The following is a 20,556-nucleotide window of genomic DNA, read 5'->3' on the forward strand; positions in this document are numbered from 1 at the left end:
CTCAGCTGACCATGTGCATGGCTCCAGCACATCAGGAAGATTGCCGTTTTCTGGTGTTGCATATTTTGCATGATGTTGTTGTACTGGGTATTACATGGTTACAGGAACATAATCTGGTGCTGGATTGGAAATCTATGTCTGTGACTAGTTGGGGTTGTCAAGGGGTACATTGTGACGTTCCTTTGATGTCAATTTCCTCTTCCCCCTCTTCTGAAGTCCCTGAGTTTTTGTCAGATTTCCAGGATGTATTTGATGAGCCCAAGTCCAGTTCCCTTCCTCCACATAGGGACTGTAATTGTGCTATTAACTTGATTCCTGGCTGTAAGTTCCCTAAGGGCCGACTTTTCAATATGTCTGTGCCAGAGCATGCCGCCATGCGGAGTTATGTCAAGGAGTCTTTGGAGAAGGGGCATATTCAGCCGTCTTCGTCACCATTGGGAGCGGGATTCTTTTTTGTTGCCAAGAAGGATGGCTCCTTGAGACCCTGTATTGATTATCACCTTCTTAATAAGATCACGGTCAAATTCCAATACCCTTTACCTTTGCTTTCTGATTTGTTTGCTCGGATTAAGGGGGCTAGTTGGTTTACTAAGATTGACCTTCGAGGGGCATATAATCTTGTTCGTATTAAACAGAGTGACGAATGGAAAACTGCATTTAATACGCCTGAAGGCCATTTTGAATACCTTGTGATGCCTTTCGGGCTTTCTAATGCTCCTTCTGTATTTCAGTCCTTCATGCATGATATTTTCCGTAATTATCTTGATAAATTCATGATTGTGTATTTGGATGATATTTTGATTTTTTCTGATGATTGGGAGTCTCATGTGAAGCAGGTCAGGATGGTATTCCAGATCCTTCGTGATAATGCTTTATTTGTGAAGGGGTCTAAGTGCCTCTTTGGAGTTCAGAAGGTCTCTTTTTTGGGTTTTATTTTTTCTCCCTTGTATATAGAAATGGATCCTGTTAAGGTCCAAGCCATTCATGACTGGATTCAACCCACATCGGTGAAGAGCCTTCAGAAATTTTTGGGCTTTGCTAATTTTTATCGCCGTTTCATTGCCAACTTTTCCAGTGTAGTTAAGCCCCTGACCGATTTGACGAAGAAAGGCGCTGATGTGACGAATTGGTCCTCTGCGGCTGTTGAGGCCTTTCAGGAGCTTAAACGCCGATTTACTTCTTCCCCTGTGTTGCGTCAGCCGGATATTTCTCTTCCTTTTCAGGCTGAGGTTTACGCTTCTGAGATTGGGGCAGGGGCCGTTTTGTCTCAGAGGAATTCTGATGGTTCTTTGATGAAACCGTGTGCTTTTTTTTCCAGAAAGTTTTCACCTGCGGAGCGCAATTATGACGTTGGCAATCGGGAGTTGTTGGCTATGAAGTGGGCATTTGAGGAGTGGCGACATTGGCTTGAGGGAGCCAAGCACCGCGTTGTGGTCTTTAACGATCATAACAATCTGATTTACCTCGAGTCGGCCAAGCGGCTGAACCCTAGACAGGCTCGATGGTCCCTGTTTTTCTCCCGTTTTGATTTTGTGGTCTGGTATCTTCCGGGATCTAAGAATGTTAAGGCTGATGCCCTCTCTAGGAGTTTTTTGCCTGATTCTCCTGGAGTCCTTGAGCCGGTTGGCATTCTTAAAGAAGGGGTGATTCTGTCTGCCATCTCCCCTGATTTGCGGCGGGTGCTTCAGGAATTTCAGGATGATAAACCTGACCGCTGTCCAGTGGGGAAGCTGTTTGTTCCTGATAGATGGACTAGTAAGGTAATTTCTGAGGTTCATTGTTCAGTGTTGGCTGGTCATCCTGGGATTTTTGGTACCAGAGATTTGGTTGCTAGGTCCTTTTGGTGGCCTTCCTTGTCGCTGGATGTGCATTCTTTTGTGCAGTCCTGTGGGACTTGTGCCCGGGCCAAGCCTTGCTGTTCCCGTGCTAGTGGGTTGCTTTTGCCTTTGCCGGTCCCTGAGAGGCCCTGGAAACATATTTCCATGGATTTTATTTCGGATCTTCCTGTTTCCCAGAAGATGTCTGTTATCTGGGTGGTTTTTGACCGGTTCTCTAAAATGGTCCATTTGGTACCTTTGCCTAAATTGCCTTCCTCCTCTGATTTGGTTCCATTGTTTTTTCAGCATGTGGTTCGTTTGCATGGCATTCCGGAGAATATTGTGTCTGACAGAGGTTCCCAGTTTGTTTCTAGGTTTTGGCGGGCCTTTTGTGCTAGGATGGGCATTGATTTGTCTTTTTCTTCGGCGTTCCATCCTCAGACAAATGGCCAAACTGAGCGAACTAATCCGACCTTGGAAACCTATTTGAGAAGCTTTGTGTCTGCTGATAAGGATGATTGGGCGGCTTTCTTGCCGTTGGCCGAGTTTGCCCTTAATAATTAATCGGGCTAGTTCGGCTACTTTGGTTTTGCCTTTCTTTTGTAATTTTGGTTTTCATCCTCGTTTTTCTTCGGGGCAGGTTGAGCCTTCTGATTGTCCTGGTGTGGATTCTGTGGTGGACAGGTTACAGCAGATTTGGACTCATGTGGTAGACAATTTGACGTTGTCTCAGGAAAAGGCTCAATGTTTTGCTAACCGCCATCGGTGTGTTGGTCCTTGGCTTCGGGTGGGGGATTTAGTCTGGTTATCTTCTCGTCATGTTCCTATGAAGGTTTCTTACCCTAAGTTCAAACCTCGGTTTATTGGTCCTTATAAGATTTCTGAGATTATCAATCCGGTATCTTTTCGTTTGGCCCTTCCAGCCTCTTTTGCCATCCATAATGTTTTCCATAGATCTTTGTTGCGGAGATATGTGGTGCCCGTTGTTCCCTCTGTTGATCCTCCTGCCCCGGTGTTGGTTGAAGGGGAGTTGGAATATGTGGTGGAGAAAATTTTGGATTCTCGTTTTTCGAGGCAGAGGCATCAGTATCTTGTCAAGTGGAAGGGTTATGGCCAGGAGGATAATTCTTGGGTTGTTGCCTCCGATGTCCATGCCGCCGATTTGGTTCGTGCCTTTCACTTGGCTCGTCCTGATCGGCCTGGGGGCTCTGGTGTGGGTTCGGTGACCCCTCCTCAAGGGGGGTACTGTTGTGAATTCCGCTCTTGGGCTCCCTCCGGTGGTTGTAAGTGGCACTTTTGTGAGTTCTGCTCTTGGGCTCCCTCCGGTGGATTTAAGTGGAACTGCTGCTCCTTGGATTTAGCAGTCAGCAGTTGCTTCCACTGATCGTCTATTCTGGCTCGGCTATTTATCCTGGCTCCATCCTTCAGCCAGTGCCAGTTGTCAATGGTTCCTGCTTGGATTCACATCTCTCTTGGATTTCCCTGATATTCTGACCAGTTCAGCAAAGATAAGTCCTTGCTTTGTTCTTTTGCTTTCCACTTGTTGTGGACTTAATCGTTCAGCACATTCTATGTTTTTTTTCCAGTCCAGCTTGTCAGTATGGATTTATTCAGTTAAGCTGGAAGCTCTGGGAAGCAGATTTACCCTCCGCACCTTTAGTCAGGTGTGGAGATTTTTGTGAACTCTGTGGTGGATTTTTCTAGTTTTTAATACTGACCGCACAGCATTCTGTCCTGTTCTATCTATCTAGCTAGAGTGGCCTCCTTTGCTACATCCTAGTTTCATTCTGTGTATGTCATTTCCCTCTCCACTCACAGTCAATATTTGTGGGGGGCTGTCTGTCCTTTGGGAATTTTCTCTGAGGCAAGATAGCTTTCCTGTTTCTATCTTTAGGGGTAGTTAGTCCTCCGGCTGTGACGAGGTGTCTAGGAAGTGACAGGAACATCCCACGGCGACTTCTAGTGTTGTGTTAAGCTCAGGAACTGCGGTCAGTACAGGTACCACCTGCTCCAGAGCACGTCCATGTTGCTCCTAAACCACCAGTTCATAACAGTTTGTATTGTGAACTTGTATAAAATGATTAGAGGCACTGGAAACATGTCTAATGGTAGGTTGGACGACATCATATAAGTGTTCATGAAATCTATCTTTAAGTTTGCGTATTGTAGATCCAACATAGAATAGATTACAAGATACGCATTCTATAATGTAAATTATGTTGTCTGAATTACAATTAATAAAATCCTTTATATTATATTCTTTTTGATTATTTGCTCCAACAAAAGTTGCGGGTTTTTTTTGCGTATAAACACGTTTTGCATGGAAAAGAGCCGCATTTAAAAAAGCCTTTCGTAGATAACCAACAGGCCCTGTTTCTAGACATATCAGATTGAACAAAACTGGGAGCAAGTAAAGTGCCTAGGGTGGGGGCTTTCCTTGAAACTATTTTAATGCCTTCCTGTAAAATAGAATCTATCGTAGGATCATCCCGCAAGATGTTTAAATTTCGGTGCACAATATTCGAGCTCAGATTAAAATGTGCACTATAAGTGAGTATTAATGCTGGTTGTTTCTGGTAAGCATTTTTTACAGCAAGTTGAGCTTGATTTGTAGGAACATCAGTATTAGTAACTGGAATATTAACGAGTTCTGATCTACTTTTTTTATTAGTCAAGTTAAACGCTCTATCTATAGCCCATCTAGGGTATTTACGATCACGAAGTCTTTGTTGAATGTTAGCTATTTCTTTATGGAAAGTGATTTCGTCGCTGCAATTACATTTGGCTCTTATAGCTTCCCCTACAGGAATGGATTTTATGGTGTGGAAAGGATGAAAACTTCTTGCATGTAATATAGTATTGCCCGCAGTAGGTTTATAATAAGTCTGTGTTTTAATCACCTGCTGCGGTATGCCTGATAAAGTTAAATCAAGAAAATTAATGAATTCAGAGTTCCAATGACATGTGAAATTCAAATTGAAAGGATGGTTATTCACATAGAAAATGAAAGCATTAATCGAGGATACATCCCCCTTCCATACTAACAATAAATCGTCAATAAATCTCAAATACAATTGATTTTCTGTCAAAAATGGATTGTCTGCATTGAAAATATAATTTTCCTCCCACCACGACATAACCAGGTTTGCCACCGAGGGGGAAAATTTTGCACCCATCGAAACTCCACCTAATTGTAAAAAAAATGTTTTTTGTCAAATAAGAAATAATTATAAGAAATCAAAAAAGACAAAACTGAAACAATGTACATTTGGAGATCGTTAGAATAATTACTATACTTTGACAGGTGAAATTGTACAGCATGCAAGGCTACTTTGTGGGGAATAGATGAATATAAAGCAACGACATTGCACGTCAACCAAGACCAGTTAGAATCCCAGATTACATTGTGAAACGTGCTGAGAATGTCACGTGAATCTTTAATATATCTTGGTACCCATTGAACTAAAGGTTGTAACATGAAATCCAACCATTCCCCCAAATGTTCACTGTATGAACCCATGCAAGAAATAATAAGATGCATGGGAGGGGGAAAAATCTCCTTATGAGTTTTCGGTAGAGCATGAAGTATTGGAATTTTAGGATGATCAACACAAATGTAATCTGCTTGCTGTTTGGAGGAAATACCGCATGAAACACCTTCGTTAACTAAATTTTTCAAGATGGAAGAAAACTCAGTAGTGGGGTTAGATTTTAAAGACACATAACTTTCATTATTGCTGAGCATCTCATTAATGATGTTGAAATAGTCAGATTAATTTAAAATAACTACTGAGCCCCCCTTGTCTGACATTGTGATGACTATGTCCTGGTTGTTTGTTAATTTTTTCAAGGGACTCACATTCCAATTTGGTCAAATTAGAGTTACAATGATGATGGTTCGATTGTAGAGTAAGCCGGTGTAATTCCTTTTCTATCATTTCTTGGAAGCGATCCATAGTATCAGTCCGCGCTTGAACAGGGTAAAACAAAGGGTTCTTTGTTTTAAATACAGGTCCTGTGTCTGTTGATGTCAAAAAATTCAAGTTAGTACCCAGGTCCATTAGTGTCATAAGTCCATTTTGTTCCATAAAGTTTTTTTTACAAATTCATTCACGACACATATTGATTCATCAAAAGCATTGTCTTGATTCGCTTCGTAAAAATGTTTTTTAACAGTTAAGTCTCTGATGAATTTGTTGATATCTTTTAGTGTCGAAAATAAGTCCAATCCAGTATTGGTAGGAGAAAAATTTAGTCCTCTAGAAAGAAGTTGTATGTCCGTATCAGAAAAAATCGTAGAAGAAAGATTGACCACATCTAGTGCAGTGTTTTGTTTTGACTCCTCAGGCGATTCTGGAAAATAATTGGTATATTTATGGTGTTTTCGCCCCCTCCGCCTGGTGCGTTTTTTGGAACATTTTTTGCAAAGCCATAATTATTGCATTTATTTTTGCGGAAAAAACGCATTTGTGATTTGGTGCTTGACGGTGCTTGATTCACATTAGAATCTTGGAATGAAGAACTTAAAGAAGCATCCGAAGACTCAAGATCAGAGGAAGAAAATGTTACTTGATTTCTATGGGAGGCAAAGGAAGTACGATCCCGTTTTTTAAAATGAATCTCGGGGTAAGTGGATATCTCTCCCATCTGCCCCACTCATAGACCTGATTATTTTTATAGTCAAAAATATCTCTGTTGAATTTGCGTTTTTTTACCGCAGTTAGGCTAGTTTCACATTTGCGTTTAAAAACGCAGCGTTTAAAATGCAAACGCAGGTGGTGAAAAAAACACAGCGTTTAAAATGCAAACGCAGGTGGTGAAAAAAATGCATGTAAACGCGTGCAAACGCTGAGTTTTTTAGACTCATGCGTTTTCTCATGCGGTAAAAAAAGCGGCATTTTGACGCGTTTACATGCGTTTTTTCCTGCGTTTGTGTTTTTGAAACGCATGCTGAGAAGTGTGTGACAGCTGCCAATCATCAAAATCATCTAGAAAACCCACTATAAATAGAAATAGCTAGGGTTGGGGTTAGGGTTAGGGTTAGGCGTTGGGTTAGGGTTAGGGTTAGGATCCCTAGGGTTAGGGTTAGGGTTAGGGTTGAGCGTAACAGATCGGCCAATTTTAAAAGTCACCGACTTTTGGCAAAGTCAGGTTTCGTGAAACCCGACCCGATCTCACTGTGAGATCAAGTCGGCGGTCGGCGATCTTCGCTCCAAAGTCGGGTTTCGTTTTTTATATATATATCTAATATATAAAGCTGAATGTGTGTATGTGTGTATGTGTGTATGTCCGGGATTGGCATCTGAACCGTCGCAGCTACAGCCACAAAATTTTGCACAGTCACACGTCTGGACCCTGAGAGCGTCAAAGCTATGTTGTGAGGTGAAATTTTAACCCCGTGCTTTCCAATTCACCAATTTTGCCCCTATCTACATAATGGGGAAAAAATGAAAGGAAAAGTGTTGGAGGCAAATTAACAGCTGCCAGATGTGAACAAGGGGGACTTAAAGAATGAGAGCGATGGCACCAAAGAGTATATACTGTACAGTTGCTAAGGTGGGGCCCCGACATGGGATAATCACCACACCACCACGGGGATATGAACACACACACAAAATGCGCCACACACTACCACGTGCTCGAACTCATATACCACCCTCAGCGCACATTTCACCACGCATACACCAACCTCGCCACATAAAAGTCGAAACACAAAAGTCGCTGCTCAAAACTCGCCACGTGCAAAACTCTCCACATGCAAAACTCTCCACACGTGCAAAACTCACCTCATGGAAAACTCGCCACACGCAAAACTTGCACACGCGGAAAAATTGCCACATGCACAAAAGTTGCAACACATGCAAAAGTTGCCTCACACAAAACTTGCACATACTCAAAAGGCACCACACATAAAACTCGCCACGCGCAAAACTCACCATGCGCAAAACTTGCTGCACACAACTTGCTACACTAACCTGTCACATGCAACTGGACACACAAAAAGTTGCTACACGCATGTCGCCACACAAAACTCATCTCACAAAAGTCGCTACATGCATGTCGCCACACGCAACTCAACACACACAACTTGACACACGAAACTCGCCCTAAAACACACACAAGTCAGGTATTATCCTTCAAAAATAAAAATCTGATTAATAAGCAGACAAACTACAAGAGCAACAAATGTACCATTTAGGAATCCGGCAGCTGTCAGTCACATGACCAGTCTATTATGTGTATGTGTGAGCTAATATATACTGCCAGGGGGTGGGCTTACTGTTGGCTGGGGATTTATCAGGCTGCCAATTTAGCTTACAAATACTGAGGTAAAAATACTGACCAAATAACGTGTGAACGAGGTCTAATACAGGAGGAGATGACATAAAGATATATACTATATATAGGAGGAGATAACACACAGGTATATACTATTTACAGGGGAGATGACACACAGGTATATACTATATACAGGAGGAGATGACACACAGATATATACTATATACAGGAGAGATGACACACAGGTATATACTATATAGAGGAGGAGATGACATACAGGTACATACTACATACAGGAGGAGATGACATACAGGTATATACTATATACAGGAGGAGATGACACACAGGTATATACTATATACAGGAGCAGATTACCTACAGGTATATAGTATATACAGGAGGAGATGACATACAGGTATATGCTATGTATAGGAAGAGATGACATACAGGTATATACTATATACAGGAGGAGATGATACACAGATATATACTATATATAGGTGAGATGACACACAGGTATATACTATATACAGGAGGAGATTACATACAGGTATATACTATATATAGGAGGAGATGATATACAGGTATATACTATATACAGGGGAGATGACACACAGCAGGTATATACTATATACAGGGGAGATGACATACAGATATATACTATATACAGGAGATGACATACAGGTGTATACTATATATAAGGGAAATGACAAACATGTATATACTGAGGTGAAAATGAGAGGTGTGAGGTGAAAATGAAAAGGTGTGAGTGCAAAATGAGAGGAGTGAGGGAAAATGGTGGAGTGATCGGAAAATGACAGATGTGAGGTCGAAATGACAAGTGTTAGGGGGGAATGAGAGGAGTGAGGGGAAAATGAGAGGAGTGAGGGGGAAAATGAGAGGTGTGAGGGAGAAAATGAGAGATGTGAGGGGGAAAATGAAAGATGTGATGGGGAAAATGAGAGGCGTGATGGGAAAATAAGAGAAGTGAGGTGCTATAACTAACCACAGATATTTACTATGCCCAGGCAATGCCGGGCTCTTCAGCTAGTATATATATATATATATATATATATATATATATATATATATATATATATATATATATATATATATATATATATATATGTCATTGAGACACATATATATATATATATATTTATATTTACTTCAGCGCGATACAGCAGAAAAGCCGGTAATTCAATTGCCGGCTTTTCATTTCTCCTGCCTAAACCCGACATGATATGAGACATGGTTTACATACAGTAAACCATGTCATATCCCCCTTTTTTTTGCATATTCCACACTACTAATGTTAGTAGTGTGTATGTGCAAAATTTCGGCGCTGTAGCTATTAAATTTAAGGGTTAAATTGCGGAAACAATTGGCGTGGGCTCCCGCACAATTTTCTCAGCCAGAGTGGTAAAGCCAGTGACTGAGGGCAGATATTAATAGCCTGGATTAGCCTGGATTAGCCAGCTGGTTGATGAATGTTCCGAGAAGTCAATTCATCCGGGCCCACAGGAACTGTTCAAATACACAGGATTTTAACCGGGAAGTGGAAACCCTGACTACTAAATTTGTCCAGAAAGGTTACTCTCAGAACCATCTATCCAGGGCAAAACAGTTAGTCGAAAGGCTACCCAGAACCCAACGACTACAAAATAAAGAAAAAGGAGAAAATCGGAAAACACTAGATGTAGTTCCTATAATTACACCATTTAATGCCAACACTCATCTACTCAAAAAGATAGTAGACAAACACTGGGATATCCTAAAAGAAGATAAAATCATAGGAGAAAAAATATCAGAACATCCAGTGTTCATATATAGAAAGGCCAATAACTTGGCAAATAAAGTAGCTCCCACGGTCCCAAATCCCCAAGCCTTGATGATCCATCCTCCTTACCGTATGTGTCAGGGATTCTATCCATGCCATAAATGTAAACCCTGTAAGCAACTAAACTGCAAAAAACAACTATCGATTTCAAATGGGCCAAATGAGTGGATAATTAAGGGCTACATATCCTGTAACACCGAAGGAGTTATTTATTCCATAAAATGCCCATGCAATAAACTCTATATAGGGAGAACAAAGCGGCCTTTGCAGATAAGAATAAAGGAACATTTGAGGAATATAAACAAGAAATTCCAAGGCCATCCATTATCGAAACACTTTCTGACCGAACATGGAGGTACAATAAAAGGTACCACCATCACGGGCTGAAAAATAGTGAATAAAAGTTGGCGAAAAGGTAACTACATCAAACAGATGTCAAGAGAGGAAAGCAGGATGATATTTGAACTGGACACTTTAACGCCAAAGCGTTTAAATAGTGAAATCGAGCTGTTTGCTTTTAGTACATGAAGGAGTCAGGTGATCGCAACAGTAGATAAAAGTGCAGAGATCCTCCTATGGACCATCCCTGAGGAAGGAATAAGTCTTTTCTGAAACGCGTTGGAATTGGTCCATTGCGCTATCCATAGCCAGTCACGTGTGCCATCACGTGACCATGACGTCACGCAAGGTCCTGCACTGTCAGTGAACCGAGTGGCTATTCTCTACAGTGCGCATCTACTCCACGCTGGTAACAACGAGTGACGGCTTTGGTGAGTTTTGCGCCGGCCGGGGCAGTGCTTACTACCCGCACTCCCATCACTAACACACCGGGTCTCATACCTGGATCCATTGCACGGAGAATCATTGAAGAGCCGAGGAGTGGAGGAGCTAACTGAGTCACAAAAGGTAAACATCTCCTAGCGACACCGAAAACTCTCTTCTAGGAAATTCCTCTGTGTGTTTATGATTTTTAACTCGTTTTAATATGTATGTGCCTGCATACCATTGAAGGATACTCCATAATATATTTCCATCTCTTAGCATATATCTGTTTTTAACTAGATCTAATCTGCTGAAAATTCAGTGGGCGTTAGAAGATTTGGAAGATTTTACTGTGCTTCATAAGGTAAATCTTAATATAGGACCAAAAATATCTGATAGATTATAAAAGAGGTGCCCTTGATCATTGTTTCACTTTAACAAGAGAGGGATTATTTCTAGCGTGGATATACGATTATCTATTCTAGGTTTATATTAGCGCATGGCCGAGTGGCCATGCAAACCTTTTATAGGTATAGCCTATCGGGACCAATCGGAGCCACTACATGAACTTAGCATGTGACCTCCAATGAGATCCCACGGGCATGCTCAGTAGACAAAAAGCAGGACTTAGTCCCTGGAACGTCTGCTCGCCGCTGATCAATGCTGGCTACAATGGCTGAACCTGGGACGGCAACTGTAACCAGCTGCACAGTATCAGCATGAGGCAGATGCTGGGACCAACGTCTCTGCTGAGCAGACTCCATTGCGGCCAGGGAAGAATGGGAGACCACAGAGGACATGGTTCGAGATTCCCCCTGTGCAGTTGTGGGAAATCGACATCTAACAGATGGCATACAAAAACATGCACCTTAATCTGACTGATCAATTATTGCAGGAATTAAAGGTCCTAATGAACATGGACTTTAAGACAAGTGCTATGTGACAGATAGGAATGAGAGTTTCTAGTTCCACAGTTCAGTGATGACATCCTTTTACTGCTTGCCTAAAATTCACAAAGGCATGAATGCCTTAAAATGGAGACTAACCTTGTCTGGTATAAACAGTCTAACCAAAAATCTTGGTCTGTACGGGGATAAGACATTAAGACCCTCTGTCTGTCTAGCTCCTGACTTGATTTTGGCAGCATTGATGTCGATGATCTCTATTCATCTATCCCCCACTACAAAGGCTTGATGGCAGTAGTCCACTATCTCAGCATTAGGAGTCTAAAATATGATATATATAATAAATTTGTCCTTTAGGCCCTGGAATTTTGTTAAATGAAAAATGTCTTCCTCTTTGATAACTAGTACTTCCACCAGCTCAGTGGCATGTCTATGGGCAGCCCATGTGCCCCTTCGCTTGCCAATCTGCTCCTGGTCTGGTGGGAGGAAATTATCAAGTTTGATGACTCCCCTCTGTGCCCCAATGACAGGATCGTGATGTGGCTACACTACTTTAATGACATCTTTGTCATATGGAAGGGTAGCACAAGGGAATTTAATGAGTTTGTTCACATACTCAATACCAATGAGATTGGCTGCAGTGCTGATATGTGCAGTAGTCATGACATCACCTTGGTATTCAAAACAAAGAGGCCAGAGCAGCAGCTATCTTTTTTGGTTGTTTTTTTTTACATGCATCAAATTTCTTTAACATCTATTTAATTTAAATGTATAAAACCCTTTTAAGTCCGGAAAACTTTTATGATTCATTTTACAATACCACATCTCTTTGTAAAATAGCTCAGTTATTTTTTTCTTGATAAATTATAAAGAACATGGCTTTTGTAGCCACCACTAGAAGGGATGAAATGCATACAGGATGTATAAAATATTTGCACTTAAAGAATAGAGTTAAAGCCAGTATTTAATTTAGTTGTATTTGAATAAATATACATTCAATTAAGGGATGTTGGTGGCCAGTACAACATTGTGACTGAAGTAGGATAGTTCGGTGCCAAGATTTTCCTTTCATAGTCCCCACAGCAATATTGTGTCCTTACAATGTTTGCCATGTTTAATTTTTTATTGCTTTTCAGCAAAACAAATAGTACACAGCTCAGCCGCTTCAGAGTTTCCTTTTAAGAGACTTGGGGAAAAAAATAAAGAAAACAATTAACAATGATTCCAATTCCATAAACTAAGCTTCTAAACTTTAACTTTCTTTCTAGGCCTTAGACACTTACAAAAGAAACAGTGTCAAACTTTGAATCCACTTATCCAAGGTTAGGTAATTTTTAGTAGCTACTGATCAGGCTACTACATGATTACAAAGTGCTATTCTATAAATCAGATCTCAAGTTCTTAGGAAAAATAGTGAAGAAATTCTTGATTTTAAGAGTAAATGATTTGGATCTAACTAATTATAATAAAGTCTATTATTTGTGAAGAATAATCTTAACCAGATTGATTGCAGGTCTTTTGTAGTTTTTTATGATTCTTTGATTTAAGGCATTCAGTTTCTTCTAAATATAAGTTGACTATTTAATCATTGATAGATCTCCCAAAATATATAAAACTCTTAACTATTTTTCTCAGTGCACTGGGCATCATAACCTTTGTTCCTGGAAAAAAATAAACAACACTCTAATTGTCTACTTTTTATCAACTACAAAAAAGTTTAAGTTGTCACAAAAAATGATGAAAAATGAAAAGATATTTTATTACATATATGAAGGCCAATATCCTGTTTTATTGATGAAATTAAAAAAAATGTATCACAAATGTTCTCCAAACTCTTGGGTAATTGCTATATTTATTCTAAAAAGAAGAGAAAGACACATGATATGTAGACAGTAGTGTTGAGCATTCCGATACCGCAAGTATCGGGTATCGGCCGATATTTGCTGTTTCGGAATTCCGATACCGAGATCCGATACTTTTGTGGTATCGGGTATCGGTATCGAAACAACATTAATGTAAAAATGTGTAAAAGAGAGAATTAAAATAAAAAATATTGCTATACTCACCTCTCCGACGCAGCCTGCACCTTACCGAGGGAAGCGGCAGCGTTCTTTGTTTAAAATTCGCGCTTTTCTTTCCTTACGTGAAGTCCCGGCTTTGTGATTGGTTGCGTCGCAGTCACATGGGCGACGCAACCAATCACAGCAAGCCGTGACGTAATTTCAGGTCCTTAAGGATTTTAAAATTACGTCCCGGCTTTGTGATTGGTTGCGTCGCAGTCACATGGGCGACGCAACCAATCACAAGCCGTGACGTCACGGGAGGCTGGACATGCGCGCATTTTAAAATGCGCGCTTGTCCAGCCTCCCGGCTTGTGATTGGTTGACCGCGAAGCAACCAATCACAAGCCGGGACGTCACGGGAGGTTGGACAAGCGCGCATTTTAAAATGCGCGCGTGTCCAGCCTCCCGGCTTGTGATTGGTTGACCGCGAAGCAACCAATCACAAGCCGGGACGTCACGGGAGGTTGGACAAGCGCGCATTTTAAAATGCGCGCGTGTCCAGCCTCCCGGCTTGTGATTGGTTGACCGCGAAGCAACCAATCACAAGCCGGGACGTCACGGGAGGTTGGACAAGCGCGCATTTTAAAATGCGCGCGTGTCCAGCCTCCCGGCTTGTGATTGGTTGACCGCGAAGCAACCAATCACAAGCCGGGACGTCACGGGAGGTTGGACAAGCGCGCATTTTAAAATGCGCGCGTGTCCAGCCTCCCGGCTTGTGATTTGTTGACCGCGAAGCAACCAATCACAAGCCGGGACGTCACGGGAGGTTGGACAAGCGCGCATTTTAAAATGCGCGCGTGTCCAGCCTCCCAGCTTGTGATTGGTTGATCGCGACGCAACCAATCACAAGCCGGGACGTCACGGGAGGCTGGACAAGCGCGCATTTTAAAATGCGCGCGTGTCCAGCCTCCCGTGACGTCACGGCTTGTGATTGGTTGCGTCGCCCATGTGACTGCGACGCAACAAATCACAAAGCCGGGACGTAATTTTAAAATCCTTAAGGACCTGAAATTACGTCACGGCTTGCTGTGATTGGTTGCGTCGCCCATGTGACTGTGACGCAACCAATCACAAAGCCGGGACTTGACGTAAGGAAAGAAAAGCGCGAATTTTAAACAAAGAACGCTGCCGCTTCCCTCGGTAAGGTGCAGGCTGCGTCGGAGAGGTGAGTATAGCAATATTTTTTATTTTAATTCTCTCTTTTACACATTAATATGGATCCCAGGGCCTGAAGGAGAGTTTCCTCTCCTTCAGACCCTGAGAACCATCAGGAATACCGTCCGATACTTGAGTCCCATTGACTTGTATTGGTATCGGGTATCGGTATCGGATTGGATCCGATACTTTGCCGGTATCGGCCGATACTTTCCAATACCGATACTTTCAAGTATCGGACGGTATCGCTCAACACTAGTAGACAGGGATTGCCATGAATGATAAAGAAAATAATTTTATTGCAAAAAACAGCAAACAAATTAAAATTAAAAACAATTAAAAGTCAAGAAATGACACAAATAATAAAAGCCGATAATAATGCTTAACTTCTAATATAATAAATGGCAGATAGCAAAGTACTGAGAGCAAAAAAGGTTACAATATTGAACCATTATAAAAAGTGACAATATTAATGTATAAATGAATATGCCAAATAGACCACCAAATATAAAAATTCAATAAAGCTAAGCTCAATAGCATGCAAATAAAAAAGCTAACAGATGAAATGCCTGTATATAGCTAATAGTTGGTGCCTGACATGATCACTTATTCCCCACTCCTTTCTCATCAACCATGACGCAGTTCAGGTTTATTTATATTAACTAGTGTTACACAGGTTTGAAATGGCTTTGTGCGGGCATTATTTCATGTCAGGCACCAAATATTAGCTATATAAAGGCATTTCATCTGTTGGCTTTCTTAGCATTTCCTGAATACTATGGTTGCTATACAGATGACATTTTTGTTTTCATATGCATGCTATTGAACTTTGCTTTATTAATTTTTTTTATTTGATGGCCTTTTTTGCCATATTAATGTATACAACTATATTGCCACTTTTTATAGGTGTAATATTATTGTAACCTTTTTTTGCACTTAGCACTTTGCTATCTTTCATTTATTATATTGATTTAATATTGTAAACTTTCTGCACTGAGCACTTTTAAAAGTGATTTGTACAATATTGCTCTGTTGCATATTCTTTGTATTGGATCTGTAGGCATTATATTTTATTTATGTATGCATTGTTCAGGCTAGAACTTTTTCTATACACACCATATATTACAGTACAGGTTGTCATTGTAGCAGACAATACATACAAGTATTCTATATTCTATTCATTTTTTATTTTTTTATTTTTATTTTAAATTTGTTTGCCGTTTGTTCCATTTCTACATAGCATGTGTTTTTCGCTCATTTTTCATGATTATTTTTTCACATGATACAGGCTGATCCCAATTATTTATTATTCATTTTTTAACAATATCTTTTTATTTGGTTTTAAGAAAATAACAACAAGCAGTATATACAATACATTAAACTGACAGACATTGAAGTCTACATAGGGATTAAACCTACAGAAAATAAAATACAACATAACACACAGGGCTGTATTCAACAGATTTCAAGGCTCACAATCATTAATGACTACTGTTAAATTAGAACAATATTTTCTGGATGATTCAACCAACTCTTCCAATTAGCATTGAAAACTTGTACCTTATTATTTTGTGTGCTATCATTTTTTCAAAAGCCCAAGTTTTATTTATTGATTGTATTATCTCATTTGCAGGAATTCCTGGGGACTCGCAAAATCTTATATTCTCCTAGCTACAAAAATATTATGTGAGGCAATTGCTCTGCCATTGGAGGGAATAGAATGTATATCTAACAAAAGTAGTGCTAAAGAAGGAGATGGTTTTATTTTTGGTGAAGTAGAGAAGAGATCAGATGAAAAGTAAATGACCAGGTGGAAGTGATTATTGGACAGCTCCAAAATGTGTGGATTATAGAACCTTTTTTTCCTCAGTTATGCCAGCCGAGATGAGTAGGAGAGGGGAACAGGTAGTGAAGGCTCATTGGGGTGTAATACCATCTTAAAACAGTTTTCATATAGGACTCAAGTTAAGAGGCACATCTGAAGGTGTGAGCGTCAAAAACTAGTGAGCTTGTCCATTCACTGCTCGAAAATGTTTTATTGAATTCTACAATAAAAAGGGAGTCGACTTTATAAAAACATTTTTCATGTCTATTAAATTATATATGGGTTTTAGGCCCACTTTTTTGGATGAAACATTTGAAAGAGTCAATATTAATCCTGAGTTAACCATTCCCTCTAATATTGGAAAATGTTGTAATCCGTGCCGAGTTTGAAGATATTTATAGAACTCTTTATTAGGAATTTTGAAATGATTATATAAAGAAGCAAAAGAGAGGGGGTTAGGACTTTCATACAAATCTTTCACTAGTACAATACCTCATTTTGTCCATCCAATCTTTAATATTAAGATCTGGTATAAAGAGTTCCAAGGTTTCCAATGGAGTTATGGACATAACTGGTGCTGAGGCATTAGAATTATTTATTATTTATAACTAAATAGCTACATAAGTTGAAAAAAGACCTATGTCCATCAAGTCCAACCTTTCTCCACTAATTGTACATATCACTTTTTTAACTATAACCCACAATGTTATGTGTACTGAGGAGATCATCCAGCACTTTTTTAAAAGCTGTTATAGTGTCTGCCATTATTACCTCTTGTGGTAGGGCATTCCACGGTCTGACTGCTCTAATTGTAAAGAATCCTTTCCTATATAGCTGCTGGAATTGCCTTACCTCCACCTGTAATGAGTGCCCCCTGGTCCTTAGTATGGTCTTTGGAAGGAATAAGTCATGTGCAAGTCCCCTTTATCAACCATGCATGTATTTATAAAAAAAAATAAGTAAATAAGATCCCCTCTGAGGCATCTGCTTTATAAGCTAAACAAGCCCACATTATATTTAGCCAGTCATGTCATGGCCTGCTATACAGATTTCCTTGACTTAGGGTACTGTCACACTCTGCAACTTTCCAACGATCATGACCAGCGATACGACCTGGCCGTGATCGTTGGAAAGTCGTTGTGTGGTCGCTGGAGAGCTGTCACACAGACCGCTCTCCAGCGACCAACGATGCCGAAGGCCCCGGGTAACCAGGGTAAACATTGGGTTACTAAGCGCAGGGCCGTGCTTAGTAACCCGATGTTTACCCTGGTTACCATCGTAAAAGTAAAAAAAAACAAACAGTACATACTCACATTCCGGTGTCCGTCAGGTCCCTTGCAGTCTGCTTCCCGCTCTGACTGAGTGCCGCCTTAAAGTGAAAGCAGATCACAGCGGTGACGTCACCGCTGGGCTCTGCTCTTACATTCCATCCGGCAGTCAGTCAGAGCGGGAAGCAGACTGCAAGGGACCTGACGGACACCGGAATGTGAGTATGTAAGTTTTGTTTTTTTTTACTTTTATGATGGTAACCAGGGTAAACATCGGGTTACTAAGCGCGGCCCTGCGCTTAGTAACCCGATGTTTACCCTGGTTACAAGCGAACGCATCATTGGATCGGTGTCACACACACCGATCCAACGATGACAGCGGGAGATCCAGCGACGAAAGAAAGTTCCAAACGATCTGCTACGACGTACGATTCTCAGCAGGGTCCCTGATCGCTGCTGCGTGTTAGACACAGCGATATTGTATGGATATCGCTGGAAAGTCACGGATCGTACCGTCGTAGCGACAAAAGTGCCACTGTGTGACAGTACCCTTAACATATCCTGAGATATATGACTCTAAATTAGCAGCATTTAGCATTTATTAGTAGTATTTGTCCGTGTGGCCAATCAGTGGTTGTGGTGTGAATTGTAGCCTGTCAATGGTTTTGCTAGTATGTCACAGGGTTGTATCAAATTTTATTTTGTGACAAATTAGAATTCTCATATAAATTAAAAATAAAATGGACAAATCTGTAGAAGGTTCAAGTTTCGATGAGAGTTATCAATGTTTTGATGGAAGTCATCATCATTCTCTCCACTCTGAAGCATTTATCATGCACCGTTTTTGTGTTTTTCTCAACTGTATTACATCTCTTTATATCTGTATTATTGTTTTTTTAGTATATGTATTGCACACATAAATGCTATTTTAGTAGTGTGGGATTTAGTCATACATTTTTTAAGTAATGGCATCCACTATTCACACTGTGTATATAGCTCCATAAACGTCCTTAACACTTTGCATAGTTTCGAGTTATGCATTGCAATAACTACAGAAGAAGGATAAATACAGAAAATCTGTGTTTACGGAATATGTTTAACAGGAGCCCATACAAACATACTATAATAAATAAAGAATTCTCCACAATAAAGGGATTTTAGTAACTTTATAAATGCTTTCAGGTTGAGATTAGTTTTTAGTGAGTGTTTTTTAGAAGATTGAAAAATGTCAGTAGTTATTTAAAAAATGAATCGCAGAGCAAGGGAAATTGTGTATCTGAGCACGTGAGCAGATAATTAAAGTGATAGGTAGTGACTACATTCCTTGAATTCAAATGTGTTCTTACAGTAAAACAATTTAGGTATTATGTAATCTGATTGGATTACATTTTTCTTTTTATGTTATCATGATCTTCATTATCCTCATTGGTACTAATGAAGACAATGGTAAAATGTTCAAATATAAGAAGTAAAACAAACATAATGATGGGTGATATGGATATATGCTATTCTTCTACAGTTAGGTATTTGTGTAAACTAAAATATTTCATTGCTTAGTTTAATTTTTAAAAAAATTAAAATGTCTATAAGCAAATCAATCTTTTTATAATTGGTTGTTTCTTTCTTAGGAATGTAATTCAGAATGAGATAAACAAATTCCCCTTAGGTCACGTGCACATGTTCAGTATTTGGTCAGTATTTTACATCAGTATGTGTAAGCAAAATCCAGGAGTGGAACAATAAGAGAAAAAGTATAATAGAAACACGTCACCACTCCTGTATTTTTCACCTATTACTGGTCTTGGATTGCATATGCTGATGTGAAATACTAACCAAATACTGAACGTATGAACGTGGCCTTAGTCTGCTACTAGGATGCACCATTTCCACTAGCTTTATAAGCCATTTCGTTTTGCCCATTTTTATAAATTTCAGTGTACATGACTCGCTATTGGTTCCTTAACGACATATCTAGTTTTATATCGCACGCTATGGCCATGTATTGTTAATTTTTAAAATTCACAGATTCTGATAAATCTAAAACTTATTTTTTCTATTTATAAATATAAATTAGCACAAAGATGTCTATTAAATCAAATAGAATGGCACTTCAAATCAAATGTAACAACACATTCTGGTATCCAATAATACCAGAAATACTAAAGAGATCCATAATATTAAAATTATGAAACTTTATTAATAATTAATGCTAAAAAAACCCCCACAATATTTAAATAACAGAGTGCCTCACATGGGAGAGCCACAAAAACAATAATAAATATACTCAATGAAGCTGTAAATAGCTACAAATTAAGGTAGATCAATATATTTAGCAGGAAAAAAGGACTAAGTATAATTCAAAGAGGGGAGGGGTTAATCAAGTAGAAAATCTCATGCAAAAGAGGTACAAATAGGCACCATATCCAATGTGAGGCCCCCTACACAAGTCACCACCAGTCAACTGACATCAAGAAGCAATCACAGCCAATATATACATTAAGGTAGAGATATCGCTACAGCCAATGGCTTAGACCCAACAGTGGTAGAAGATGTAAGCTAGGACACAAAATCACAAAATAATATACCTCAAATTGTAGCAAATTGGACTCCCCACACCCCACGCCCCCAGAAGAAGCCAGTGG

This window comes from Ranitomeya variabilis, chromosome 3 (assembly GCF_051348905.1).
Source record: "Ranitomeya variabilis isolate aRanVar5 chromosome 3, aRanVar5.hap1, whole genome shotgun sequence".
Taxonomy (NCBI): Eukaryota; Metazoa; Chordata; class Amphibia; order Anura; family Dendrobatidae; genus Ranitomeya; species Ranitomeya variabilis.